Here is a 14,218-nt window from a genome sequence, read left to right as displayed (position 1 = left end):
ATTCTTTTTAGACTCTTGCATGACCCCAAACTGATTCTTAAAATAATCTTAAAACTACAGCGCAGTGATTCTGAGCTTTGCGAGTAATATAGATGTCAGTGAGTAAGAGCAGAGGAATGTTGGAGGGGGAAGAGGGGCAACATGGCAGCAAGTCAAGTCTCTCCTGTGATTCCATAAACTGACTTTCTGTGACAGTGTATTAATTGTACCCACACACACACACACACACACACACAACCCTGTCACAGCCAGTTCAATAACTTGATCCAACATGCAGCTTAAATGGGTGGGCTGCTGTTGCTACAGGCGATAGGAGCCTCATAGTTCTGCTGCACGGCTTAAAGGTTGGGACCAAATATTTGGCTTATTCAGTAATGTTGATAAAGTAGACAGACAGCAGAGAGGACAGCACCCTCAGTGCTCCAAAGGATCATACAGCAAATCTACATTTTTAAGCTCTCCTTTGGCCTCCCCCGTTTTCTGATTATTGCTACTGAACGGTCCTGTTTTCAGTTCTGTGTCTTCTGGTCGCTGATTTCTTGTAAAATTTGTGGTTTTATCTTCAAAATTTTAAAACTTCCATTTACTTCTGTCTTAAGAATAATAATCTTTAGTTTTTAAAACTAGAAGCATTTTCTTGTCAAAATTTGCAAGATTATTTTTAAAATATAACTTTTCCCCTCATTTAATAACTTAATTTTTAATGTTTTTTATGATTTTTATATTTTGACCACTTAAATTTTGTAGCTTTCTTTTTATACTGACAAGTCAAATCAAACAATTTACATTCTAAACTTGTGCAATAGGCTATAATAGATCCAGCTAGCATCACATTGTTCATCTGAGCTAAATTATTGTTTCTTATGATGAGCAGAGTTAAAGGTGTGCTGGCCATTTGAACAAAAATGGCGGCCAGCCTCCTGCAGATAGCCACTCCCTGTGTTTGGTCACCTTTTTAATCCAGTATTTGTTTATTGTCTGATAGTGCACCACTAAAAGTGTAAAGATGACATCAAAGCAGAGAGGAAGACTAAAGTAGGATCTAATAAAGTATCATTAATACGTTTGGAGCTATATATTCATCTGTGTTGCAGTACTGTGTCCATTCGGTCAGGCAGGTTGGCCCTGTAGTGTACAGTCGATTACCATGGAGACCTGGTGAACCAAAGCAGAAGCATGGGCCAAAACAACAAACCTATGATGTAAAGGAGGCTAAAAGGCTTCATGAAACTAAAGAGGTGTGTTGCAGTAAAATCTGCTTTCGCTGCTCGTTTTAGATGCAGGAACACCAAGTTTTATGAGATACCTGTGAAACATGCTGAAGTGTGACAGTAAGAGTGTCTGATTGGAGCGTTCATCCTGTCAGTGCAGAGCGGCCAACAGAAAACAGATTTAGAAAGTGTGAGATCACAAACAGCTTTGCTATGGGCAGAAGGAGCAGGTGGCCACTATTTAAAGAAGATCCTTGACCTGGACGTGTTCTCAGCCTGTGTCAGAGGGAGGAGGAGGAAGGGGGGGTCACTGGTTGAGTGCACACAAACAGACGCTCACCTCTGCTATGTAGGTGGCCTCGGAATGACAACATGGGAATGGTGAGGACACGGAGGGTCCAGCGTCCATGGCCAGCCCGGCTCCAGTTACAGACAAGGTTTTGCTCTCCTCGCTCTCCTTTCATGTGCGGAACCTGACCCCGACCGACCGTCTCAGACCATCATTTTGTTTTAATTAATCCTGGAGCAGTGTGTAGCTGTGCAGGCTCAGGTTGCAGCCTCCTTTATTCACGGTGACAGTGCATCTGTGCTGCATAAGGCCACAACCCCTCTGACAACCTGCAGTCTGCAATGAGGGGTACCGGTACTTGCAGATGGAATCCATGCAGCCGTCTCTACCTGTTATGAATGCTATTACCTTATAATGTCACACTTAGTCTGCAGATGATGGCTTAGCTAACACTGGTACTACAACCGTGTTGAAGCTGTATATATATGATAAACTTCTTGCATTGACTTCCCACACACACAGATATCAGTCCATCAGTTCAGACTGGAAGCTGAGAAAGATCTGTTATCACCATCCACGTCTCATATGTCTTGTATTTGACATGACACTTTAAAACATGGCAGTGAATTCACACAACACTGTCACTCACATCATTGTGGAGGAATTCTGGTCCGTTCTTCTTCAACATTGATTCAGTTCATTGACCTCTCAATGTTCCACCCCAGTATTTTAGTTGTGTTGAGGTCTGGACTTTAGACTGGACCATTCCAAAACCTTGATTCTTTTATTTTTCAGCCATTCTGATGTAGATTAGCTGCTGTGCTTTGGATCATTGTTCTGTTGTATGACCCAGTTTCCACCAAGCTTTAACTGATAGACTCACATTTGTCTCTAGAACACTCTGGTGGACAGAGGAGTTCATGGTCCACTCAGTGACTGCAAGGTGTCCAGGTCCTGTGACTACAAAACAAGCCCAAACCATCAGTCCCCACCACCGTGCTGACAGTGTGTATGAGGAGTTTCTGCTGAAATGCTGTGTTTGGTGTTCAGCAGACATGGTGGTGAGCATTAAGACCAAACAGCTCCACTTTGGTCTCATGTGTCCATAGGACACAAGTGTTGTTCTTTGTTCAGATGCAGTTTAGTGAACCTCAGTCCTGCTTCCATGTGCCTTTTAGACAGAAGCATCTTTCTCCTGGTAACCCTTCAAACATTCTTGTTCAGTCTTTTGTTCCAGTTTTTGTATTTCTCTGATCTTGGGGTGAATTTGCTGGGACGTCCACTTCTGAGCTGTTTAGTCCACATTTCTACTGAGGTCACTCGAACCTGAATATGTGGGATTCCTTTCTGTCTGGACCAGGACTGTGGTCCTGTCTTTGTTGTAGCTACATGGAGTCACCATCACCAACTGAGTACAGGCCAAACATAGTTCTAACATGACAGACAGTGGTTGCATCCTGGATGTTTGGTGTCCTCACTGAGCACAGGAATGTGAACCTAGATCTGCAGGATGCTGTTAGAAACATGTATGACCACCCAGGAGAACAGCGACCCCGTGTCACCCCTCAGGGAGGCCACTGCAGTCAATAACAAAAGACTGTCTCCAACAAAGCCACATTAAAGTATCAGGTCCTTCAGAGAGCTGCTCTGCTATCAAGTGTGTGAGAGCGCTGACCTGAGGGTGTGCGCGCTGATTGCAGGTTAATGTGGGGCTGATGATCGGGGATGCTTCTGTCTGTGCCTGCCCGCTCTCTAACATCAGCTGCCAGTTGTAATTGCCCATGACTGCAGTTGTGATGTGAGGCTTGGCAGTAACGTGGCTCCATCACTCACCCACGCTGTTCGGTGAAACACAGACAGCAGCTTACAAGCAGAACTACATCAAACAGGAGGTCAGGTTTTGGTTTGTGCAACCTCTCCCGAGATCCCATTTCCTCCACATTATTCATCCCGCACTAACACACTGTTTGTGCAGCTGATAACCATACACCTGAAAATACATCATCCTGGCAGGGGATTGAAATCAAATGATTTCAGCCATCAGTTTTATTTTGAAGGGTTCAGCCATCATTCTGTTGGCAAGGAACAGTTAATTATTTCCTCTGGGACGTGTGTAGGACTGGTGATGTAGTGCTCCGTGTTAGGTGGAGATTTATGAGGAAATAATTAGACGCAGGCGGTCAGATGTAGGGTGAGAGGGGAGACCTGGCAGAGAGGTAGAGTAGAGTGGACTTCTGAAAAGTGCTGGAGATGATAAAGAGCTAACTAAACAACAACAACAACAAAAAACTCTGCTGTGAAGAATGTAACGCTGCCTGAGGCGAGACTTACTGTAATTATCTGATCATCATGTCAGCGTGACTCATAGGAAGAACATCCCACATTTTAAATGTTGTCTGTTCAGTGCCATCAGTCAGGAAGGGTTTACACATCCTACCAAATCAATCAAATGATCAAATAAACATAGGCCTACTATTGAAATTATAGACGGCTTTTCTTTGATAGTGGGCAAATTTACAACATTAGCAGGGGTTCGAATCATTCTTTCCCTAACTGTATATATATATTTAAAAAAACACAAAGATTTTAGACTGAGGATGTAAACAGACAGCTTTTAACGATCCCAGGTTTAAATGGACTGTCTTCACCTAGGGAGACTGAAGATGTCTCCAAAAGTAGGGACAGTGAAGATGCTTGTAGCAGCTTCACAGCAGCTTGACTAACTGCTTGACACTTGATCTAAATTTTGACTTCAGATTTGTCTTTTAATATTTGTATTTCAATGTTGTATATGGAGGTCACTTTATTTTAGAAATTACAGTAATATGTGGATGATTATCTTTTATCTTTGTACATGTATTTATAGCTTGGTCACATTGTGGTTTACAATAGAAGTGATGACCAAAGATATAAACTATAAATGGTGCTGTACACCAGATACTCTGATAGATAAGATATGATGTTAACTGTGATAGATTATCTATCTCAGAATTCATTTACTATATCCACAGTTCACATTTAAAAACAAATAGGTGGTCATTCTGTGGTAGAATGACCTGCACTCAGCCCTGTCCTCTGCTGTCTAAGAACCCATGCCCGAACAGCTCGGCAGCCCCTCAGGCCTCCACGTGTCCAGGCTGTGCCCCCCAGCAGGAAGTCTCATTCTCAGCCAGCCTGACACAGCACCATGGCCAGATACAAGGAAAACACTGACCACCTGTTCAGACATCCAACACTCAGGTCCTTCCAGATGTCAGTAAATACAGAGACTGAGGTGATTCTGACTGAAGAATCAACATTTACAAATTGAGTGGTGGATACAGAAACGAAATAATTATTCCAACAAGATGATGACTCTAGTGAGGAAGTATTTCTCAAAGTACCAATACACAGTGCTGTTGCCGGATTAAAGCCATAAGTGTGAATATTGAGTTCATTTAGCGTGTTGTGATGCTAGCATTAGCTCACCAGTTTAGCGGGTCAAATGTTGCTGAGATCGGTGCGCACATCTTGTCTTTGAAGCAACACTACCCTGCTGAAATTTACTCAGGATTGTGTGTTCTTGCCTCAGTCTGATGATAAACATGCTAACAGCTGGTGGAGTAATGGAGAGAATAAACCTTAATGTCACCTTTTTCCATTTCAGCAGGAAGAAGCTCAGCCCTGCTGTGGATCGCACCCAGAAGCTGGAGTAGACTCATTCAGTATTAAAGCCATAAAGATGCTTAAGGATATCTCAGGAGTGATTACTTAATTAGAACATGAGAACATTCAAATGTTTGTGTTCACAACATAAAAAACTAGGAGACAATTTGGTCCGTGGCTGATATTTATTATTTCATTTATTATATAACTTATGGTACAATAAACAAACTGAGTCATCCAACATAAGTAAAGGACTTAGAGAAAAAAAAGTCTGGGATCAGCGTCATTTGTCAGAAACGTTCTGTAACAGTATCCACATTTAATCATCAATAATGATCAGTACACTTGCATCCGGTTTACATTTGGATTGTGTTCATAAAGTGCAGCTCATGGTGAAAAATGATCAGAGACCTGGATAATGTGCAGCCTGCAGGGAGCTGCCTAATAAGGCCTCTCTGTGGCTCATGTTCACGTCATGTCTGAAGACAGAAGCTGACATTAAATTACAGACAGGTGATGTAAAAATCAATGTTTAAATAAGAAATTATAACTTGGCCAGGGTCTGGACTCCCTCCCTTTTTCACAGCCAGTTCCCCTCAGGAGAAAACCCATCATACCAATCATAACCATTTTTCGGGCTTTATGTGATGACTTGCTGCTTGACTCGTTCAATAATATTTAGCAGTTCTTCTTCTATCCTGTTTACTGAAACTCTAAAAAGGTTGTTACCCACTGAATGTGTCAGTGCCAAAACAACCTTAAATTGTACATTGTAATCCTGGTTTAACACATGCCTGAAGTTTGAGCACCTGAGCTTTACTCTGGCTTTATAGATACATACAGCTGGGTGTCATCAGCATAGTAAAGAATATTTCCCATGTGAAATAATGTGGACAGAATCAGCCCAGCACAGAACCATGTGTAGCTCCATGAATGACCATTTTATGTAGACCAGCCTAGTCCTGCCCCCTTAACCCAAGACTGAACACTGATCAGTCCTAAGCAGATGGTCACATACTGTACCTGAAGAACTTTAGAAATAATGGGAGCTTTTTAATAAGTGAGCCTGCTGCTGTGAGGATAACTGCACTGTGGCCACAGTGAAGCGGTTTTGTTGTTACCTGTATCTTTGCTTGCCTCCTTCCTGCGAGCAGACGCAGCTCACTGAGCAGGTTAGTCATGAATAAATGTGTGACTGAGGAGGTGCGTCCCAGGTCACCCCCCAGTGCCCCTCTGAGCTGAGCTGTCTCCCGCCCCGCTGCCCCGCCAGGCCTCCGCTTCCACCTCCCCCTCGTCCCATGAGACAACCTTTCATGCCAAGAGGGGTCCCTGGTTTGGTGGAGAGTGGCGGGGTCAGGCTCCAGCAGCGATCAGCCAGCCGTCGCTGCCCTTAGAAGGAGCTGCGGCCTCAGAGGGTTTTTAATCTTGTGTTTTTGGCTCGGGGGGCTGATGGAGATGCTGTGTACGAAGAGGAGGAGGAGGAGGGAGCAGTGGTGTTCCTGACTGCAGAGCCACAATCAGGAGAGGGGTTTAAAAGGCTACAGCGGAGTTTTCCTTGAGTCTCAGCCAATCTTGATAATTCACAAAGGATTGAGGGTTGCACACCAGCATTAGCTTCCAGGAAATGTGTTCCTTCAAAGTTTTTCAGCGCTCTCCAGTAAAACGTTTACTGTCAGAGAGGTTTATCATTTGAAAGAACAATTGCAGTAACAGTACTCAGGTCAGATATTATCTCACTCTTGTTTTTTTACCTAATTTATCTCTTTATGCAACTCATTTTTCCTGCAGGCACTGATTGGACTGACTCTCAGAGCTGACTTGGCTAAACGAATGCACGGTGTTTTTACACTGAATTAGCCCTGATTATTTTGTTATGTCCCACCAATCCACTATTTTCCACTTGAGTGCTCTTTTTAAATATCTCCACAAGGTAGTGATCAGTTTGATAGACAAACATGGAGCCTTTTAGATCTTTTATTTACACAGAGGGCCGACAAAAAGAACATGTGCAGCACAGATAAACATTAATGCATGTTTACATGTGCGTTTTTGTGCTGCACATTTACACTTATGTTTACATATTGATAATGTATGTTTGTGCAGGAAGTAGAGATAAGTAGTAAGATAAGGCCAATATGGCCGACCAGCTAACTACAACCAGCTACATATATATATACAGTATATATATATATATATATATATATATATATATATATATATATATATATATTTAAATATATATATATATATACTGTATATAGAGACAAAACAGTACCTCCCACAGTATGAAAGTATGATTTTTGTGGTAACAGGTGTATGTAAAGATACATAAAAATGAAACTATTTTAGAAATTGTATCATATAAAAAATGTGATGATAATGAGAATTTTAATCTCTTTTTTTTGTTATTATTTTACATGTTCCTGCGGTCTCTCCAAACTATATCCTGCAGTTGTTTGTTCATTTGTTGCTGGCTGGAATTAAAACAGAAAGTCATATTGATGCTGCCTGTTTGTGTGTATCAAACTAAAGAAAAACTGTGCAACGTCATCAAAACCACTTTATTTTTACGTGTAATGCATTTCTTAAAAAATGTCAACATTAACAAGATAAAAACCTTCTGCAGTTCTATTAAGGCATGATGGGCACCAGCAATCACATGACAAACATTCTGCTGATCTGCAGTGAGTATAGGATAAATATCTATAACATATAGAGCTCCCATTGTTTTTTCTCTTAATGGAACAAATATATATACATACTGATTTCAGTGATTTTTTATTGATTTATTTATTTTACTGATAACCAAGACAAAAGAATTCAGTTGCTCAACTGTCCATAGAAGGGAGTGAGCTGCACCCACAGTGATTGTTTGATTTGATTGTAGGTTTTTAAACGTTTCTTAAGATTATTATTATTATTATTAATAATAAGAATAATAAACTTATTATTCTTATTATTATAAACCAGGAATAAAAATTACAACTAAACGCTGTAAAATAAATGAGAATCTGTGTGGAGTCCTAAACATTAAATTGTTCTAACCCGAATCATCCTCAGGTACATTGTGTTCCTGCCTGAGGCCAAAGTATGAATGGATGGACTCTGTCATGAAAAGTTCCTGACGCTCTTCATCGCTGCTGTGATGTTATGTAAATGAGGATTTTAATGCCGCGGTCAGTGATCATGTGACGGGGCAGGGACACGCACCCATTCACACACATTCACTGAGCTTCACTCTCTCACACCTGTCCTGCGTCGGGACGCACGGCACGGCACGGCGCAGCAGCTTCTCTGACAGCTCTCAGTCCCGCAGGACCGGCTCTGCTCTGCGGTCAGTGCTGTCACTCTCTGACAGTGTGTGTGCCAGCCATGAGGTGTGCTGGAAGCAGGACTGCGCCACTATGCCACAGGATATAACCCGGGAACCAACAGCGCAGCGCTCCGCACAGATTATCCGAGCGGACTACCACAGCACAGGGACGCCAGCGGTGTGCTCTTTACTCTCATGTCCATGATCGGGAGGGCGAGCAAACTCAGCAAAGGTAAGAAGATTACTGATGAGCGGTGTGGATCACTGTGAGGCTGCCAGAGCCTGACGGAGCTCCAAAGTTCCTGAAGAGCTGTGCCAAAACACAGGCTCTCTGCTGCACGGGACACTGTCCAATCTACCTTTTACCTTTCAGATGCACACATTAGTCTGTGCACCCAGCACATGGCTTCCAGAGCCAAAAATACATCAATATGTTACCTGGAGATGAACCATGACAGCTCATAAAACCACATCTTCAGCCTCCAAACATTACAACCAGACAGTCATTTATGAATGAATGCAGCTTTAATGCTTAATACTGAAAAATGACTTTACTGAAAATCTTCCTTTTGTCACATGTGCTGCTAAAAACCTGAAAGCATCGGAAACCATAAATCCTTTGTGCCATTCTTGGATGCAGATAGATGGTGCAAACACAACAGAGAGCTGTTAAATAGTGCCATAGCACACTACCTAAAATAGCTACTTGGAACGGAAAGTAGTGTAATGTTGGCCCAAAGTGGCTGTCAACTTCCTCTGCTTTACACCCGCTTTACAATGTAACCAATGAAATCTGCAAGTACAAAAATGAAAAGCTATCATTTTACAAAAAAATGTCATTATCATTAACAAGTTCTCCAGACAGCAGTGTTGTATTGTTGCAAACAAACAGCAGTTTACACATGAGACTGATCATTTATTCATTATAAATTATTTACATTATTATTACATTATTCCTCTCACTGCTGAGTAAGAGGTCCAATATACAACATTTATGGAAAATGTATTTTAAATAGTGAAAACACAACACTTAGAGTCTGAGACAATCTGTCCATCATCTTCAGAGTGTTCCGTCATTCCAGGCTTTAAAACCTCTGTGGTGTTTCTATGAGCCAGTAAGAAAGGACAGTGTTGGACCTGTTGCGGGTCATGTGTGTTTTTGTGGTGACACACTACAGGACAGTCAGAGTGTTTAGTCTCTTCCTGTTGAAGTGATCCAGATATACTGCTCTGGCTCATGTAATGTTGTGCGCTTAAATCTGTTGACAGATACAGGAAGTTAAAGCTGTCAGCAAGTGAGTGGTTCATGTCTAGCGATAACACACTTTTCAACCTGCATTATGCAAAAAAACCATAGGATAGTCAAAATGATCTTCAAACGGCAAAGCCGGCAAGGGGGAAGAGTTATGACCCGCAAGCATCCGCCGGCAGAACAGCAAAGGTCTGCTTTATTGCAAGCTGCACTAATGATCAGCAACGTTTGGTCGGCATAGAAACACTTCCACACTTGTGTGAGAGCTGCTGTGGAAGGTGCAGCGGTCCGAGGCAGTCCTGGACGACAACTGTTGTGTTATTGGTTTACATCATGAACCTTGGCAATCTGAAAAAACATGGACATTCTCATCTTGGTTGTTGAACATGTTTATTCACACACACACACACACAGGGGTGTGTGGCCCAATTCAAGGCTTTGTTACAAGTGTGTGGTGTCAAAACACACACTAGAACAGCCAGGTGACAACAGCAACTGTCTTTCTTCTGAAGTCATGTTTAATCCCACATATTTCTGTGTGTGTGTCTGTGGAACCACCATGGGTTAACTGTTCCTGAATCATCTAGCGTGTGTTAGAGGGTTAAAAAAAAATCAGTTTCTTTAAGTGTCTGTATGTCCTACAGTCTTTACATTGGTAAAGACTTGAAATTCATCTTCATGTTGGCAGCTATCAGTTGTATTCAGTGTATGATGGTTTATTTTTGAAGGAGTCGATCTACTACTCCACAGCGATCGACTTTACACTTGCTGTGAGTTGATGTAAATGAGGCACAGTTGTCTTTGCTTATCTGTTTCCTTTTGATTTTATGCTTCGTGGCTGTACTTCCTGTTTTGTTTTTGTAGTTCAGGTTCGTTGTGTTTTGTGATTTGTTTGACTTTTTGTCATCTCGCACTTATTTGTGATGGCTTGCTCCAACCTTCATGTGTTTCTGAACAACTTTTCCTTGTTTTCCTGTATTTAAAGTCATGTGATTCTGAACTCTCCTGGTGGTGCTACACGTCTGCTCAGTCCTTTTTTGGGTTTTTTTTAGACTTTTATGTCTTCCATTCTACAACAGCAGCACTGCATAGTCTGATTTCTTCCACTTGGGTAAGTTAACATGGCCGGGGTTTCAGGGATCAGGCTCCATGGACCCTGGTCCCTGAATGAAGCAGAGATAATGTAGCTGATGTAGCAGATTATCTCACAGGTTGGTTGTTGGAGGATTTATATACTAGATAAGAACACTGTAACTGATGCTGTGCTTCTTCTTATTGGCCTGTACATTGACTCATATGGCTTGTTCCTAGCTGGTTAGCATCCACTTATGACTTATTCTAAAAAAAAATCAGCTTTAGATCAGAGTACTTTATGAATTGTCATTGTACTAAGTTGACAATTTGATTGAGTCACATGACCAGGAAGTGATGCACTAAGAGTAAGATGACTGAAGTATTTTACTATAACACAGTTATTTATTATTGAAAAACATAGAAACAGTTAGTCAAATGGTTTAAATCAGAATGTTTCTCACCAAGGTGTTTTCTGATATAAATAACATTATCAGTGTCATAAAGTGAGTTCTTTGTGTGTTTTAGTGTATCTTTCAAATAAACCACTAATAACTGTCATAAAAACCTCAACAGTAGGTGTTGCTGTAACTGTCACGGCTAAGAACACACGCTGAAAGAGTTTATTGGAAAGATGCAGGTTCTAACTCGACTGAACAGTGAGAGCTGCACCACAGCGGAGTTCTAGAGACCAGGGAAGAGCGGGAGCATGGAGCAAGGATGGGGTCCAGCACAGGAAACCTAGCAACTAAGGTCCAAGGAGTGTGGAAACACAACTGGGACCACAGTGAGTTCACTGAGGCACAGAGGCTGCATATGCAAATCGTGTGTGTTTCACTATTATCAATTAGCAGTGGGCTAAGTCTTGGTTTTAGGGTAAAGGTTAGAATAAGGTTTAGGTTAGGGTTAGGATGAGGAGCTTCGTTGTGGTTGTTAAAGTTGGTTTAAGGGGCTAAGGAATGAATTACATCAATGGATGTCCTCACAAAGATAGTTGTGTGTGTAAGCTCCACTTCTGTCACTCCCTTATGCTGAAGCCACAGTCAGCCTGTTCCCAACATGTCTGTCATCCTCGTCCTGTCCACAGAGCTGTTGTTGGACCTCATGCACAGTCTCTTGTACACAAGCACACCCAGCCACCTGTGTGCACAGCAGTTCCACCTTCATGATGTTTTTGGGATTGGTTGGTCCTTATCTTAGGATCATGTCCTTGGGTCTTGTTTGTGACAAGGGTTTAGAGCAGGTTTCACCTTTGGTCCAGTACCATGTAGGTGGGAAGTTAGGGGGTATAGAGTGCTGTGAAGGCTGTAGGTACCAGTGCTGAGCAGTAGAAGAATAAAAGTACTTTATTCATCCCAAGCTGGGAATTAGTAGATAAAATCTTGCATTTCATTGACCCCGCTACCTTTATTATGTAAAGTGAGTGTAATCTATTCTATTGCAGCCTTTATCCAGTGTAGTCATATTTATCTGCTCTTTATCTCAACAGCAAGAGATAGATTTCTTTCTTCATCTTTGTTACTCATCAATTGATGTCCTCATAAAGATAGCAGATAGATGACATTTCTGTCAGCTAAGAACAGCAAACTGAGACTACGGTTCATCAGAAAGTGGCAGCATCAGTCTATTGTTTAAAGTTGGTGAAACTTTAGACAATAGACTGATGCTGCCACTTTCAGATGGTCGGCTCAGTATCCATCCTGCCTTGTGTCAGCAGGTCAGGCTGCTGTGATGGTGAGGGGGGGATTTTCTTGTCACACACGTTGGGCCCCTTAGCACCAACTGAGCATGGTTTAAAGGCCACAGGATACCTGAGTGTTGATGCTGACCGTGGCCATCCCTTTATGAGAACAGTGTACCACATTCTGATGGATACTTCCTGCAGGATAGTGCACCGTGTCACAAAGCTCAGATCATCTCAAGCATGACAATGTTGTCTCTAGCTTTCATTGTTGTAGAAATGCACAACATATGCAATGGCATGAGTTGGTTGTGTCAGTCAGGAGCCCCTTAGGAAGGTCTTTTTCTCATTGAAAACTTTGTACACTGCAGCTGCTATAATTTAAAGCAAGGGATTCTTCTTTTTAGATTTGATAATGCAAAAGTGTCCAAGGGCCAGCAGCCCCCAATGACATTATATTAAACAATAAAAGATTTTTACATTTCACACAGCAAACAACAGTTAAGCATTGAGATGAACAGATGCACATACAAGTTATCTGAATTTACAGCATACATGTAAAACCTTGCAGAAACTGTGTGATTGTGATATTTGAGCAACAGGCAAGTTATTGACACTGTGAGGGTGAGATCTGATCATATATGGCAGGTCTGCTTTAAGAGCAGCAGCAGACATACACATCACAGGTCATAGCGAACAGAATTATATTTTCTTTACAGATGTTCACATTTCTGAAAAGTTGCTTTTATGCAGCTGCTGGTAAAAATGCAGAGACTGTCACTTGTACAGCACGGACACTCTGATAGCAGGTTGTATGCATTAGCATGTTTAGTCTCGCGGTGTGTTGCTGATCCGGTGTGGTGCACCTTCAGAGCCCTCTGTGTTGCTGTAACCAACGTTCAAGCCCTGTGGCTCCGTGTGACGCACCGTGACAACGCAGACAGGGAGTTGACAGTGGTCTGCTCAGGACATCATGCAAACCTTACACAATGACTTACAAAAATAATTGCCTGTTGATTTTGTATGATTTATTCTGTTTAGCTGGTGGGCCAAAAAATCCAATATGATGCTTTTAAATGTGTAGGTTAGTTGTATGAACTGAGTTGTGACATAATGTCTAAAAGCATTTTTGTAGAGATCCAACCTGTCCCAGACTGCCTGAGACACTGACGACCTCGTCAGTGTCTCATGTAGCCTCATGTGTCAGACTCAGTCTTACAGTATCATGATGACAATGGTGTCAAGATGTGACGGCAGAATGATGGTCATAGAAATGAATGCAGGCTTTATTCAGTTCTGTGTTGTGCAGACGTGCTGTGTGATGTTTATCTACAGCAACAGATCTTGTCTGAATATTGCATTATTCTATGAAAATGTCTGCTGTTACTGCCTCACCTATTGACCTCTGAGCAGTATATATATTTAGACGCATGCAATTTTTACTGTTAAGTTGACCTCGCAGTCCTGGGTAAAGGGCCGAAACCCTTCACAACAAACTGAAGGTGTAGGTTTTTACATGAACGTTCACATTTACAAACCAAAATAGGTCAAGCAAATTTTAAAATTGCTGCACTAATGAGGCTCTATAGTGCACTGCAGTGCAAGAATAACACGGCAGTTTAAGCTCCAGCATATTTCACCTGTCTCGTGTGCACTGTAAAGCACTCACTGTACAATCAGCGTTCACTCACATGTCAGATGACTGTGACTCCAGCTCCGATCAGGAAACACGACACCCAGGTGCACATGTTCATTT

This window comes from Parambassis ranga, chromosome 4 (genome assembly GCF_900634625.1).
Source record: "Parambassis ranga chromosome 4, fParRan2.1, whole genome shotgun sequence".
Taxonomy (NCBI): Eukaryota; Metazoa; Chordata; class Actinopteri; family Ambassidae; genus Parambassis; species Parambassis ranga.
This window is presented reverse-complemented; position numbering follows the sequence as displayed.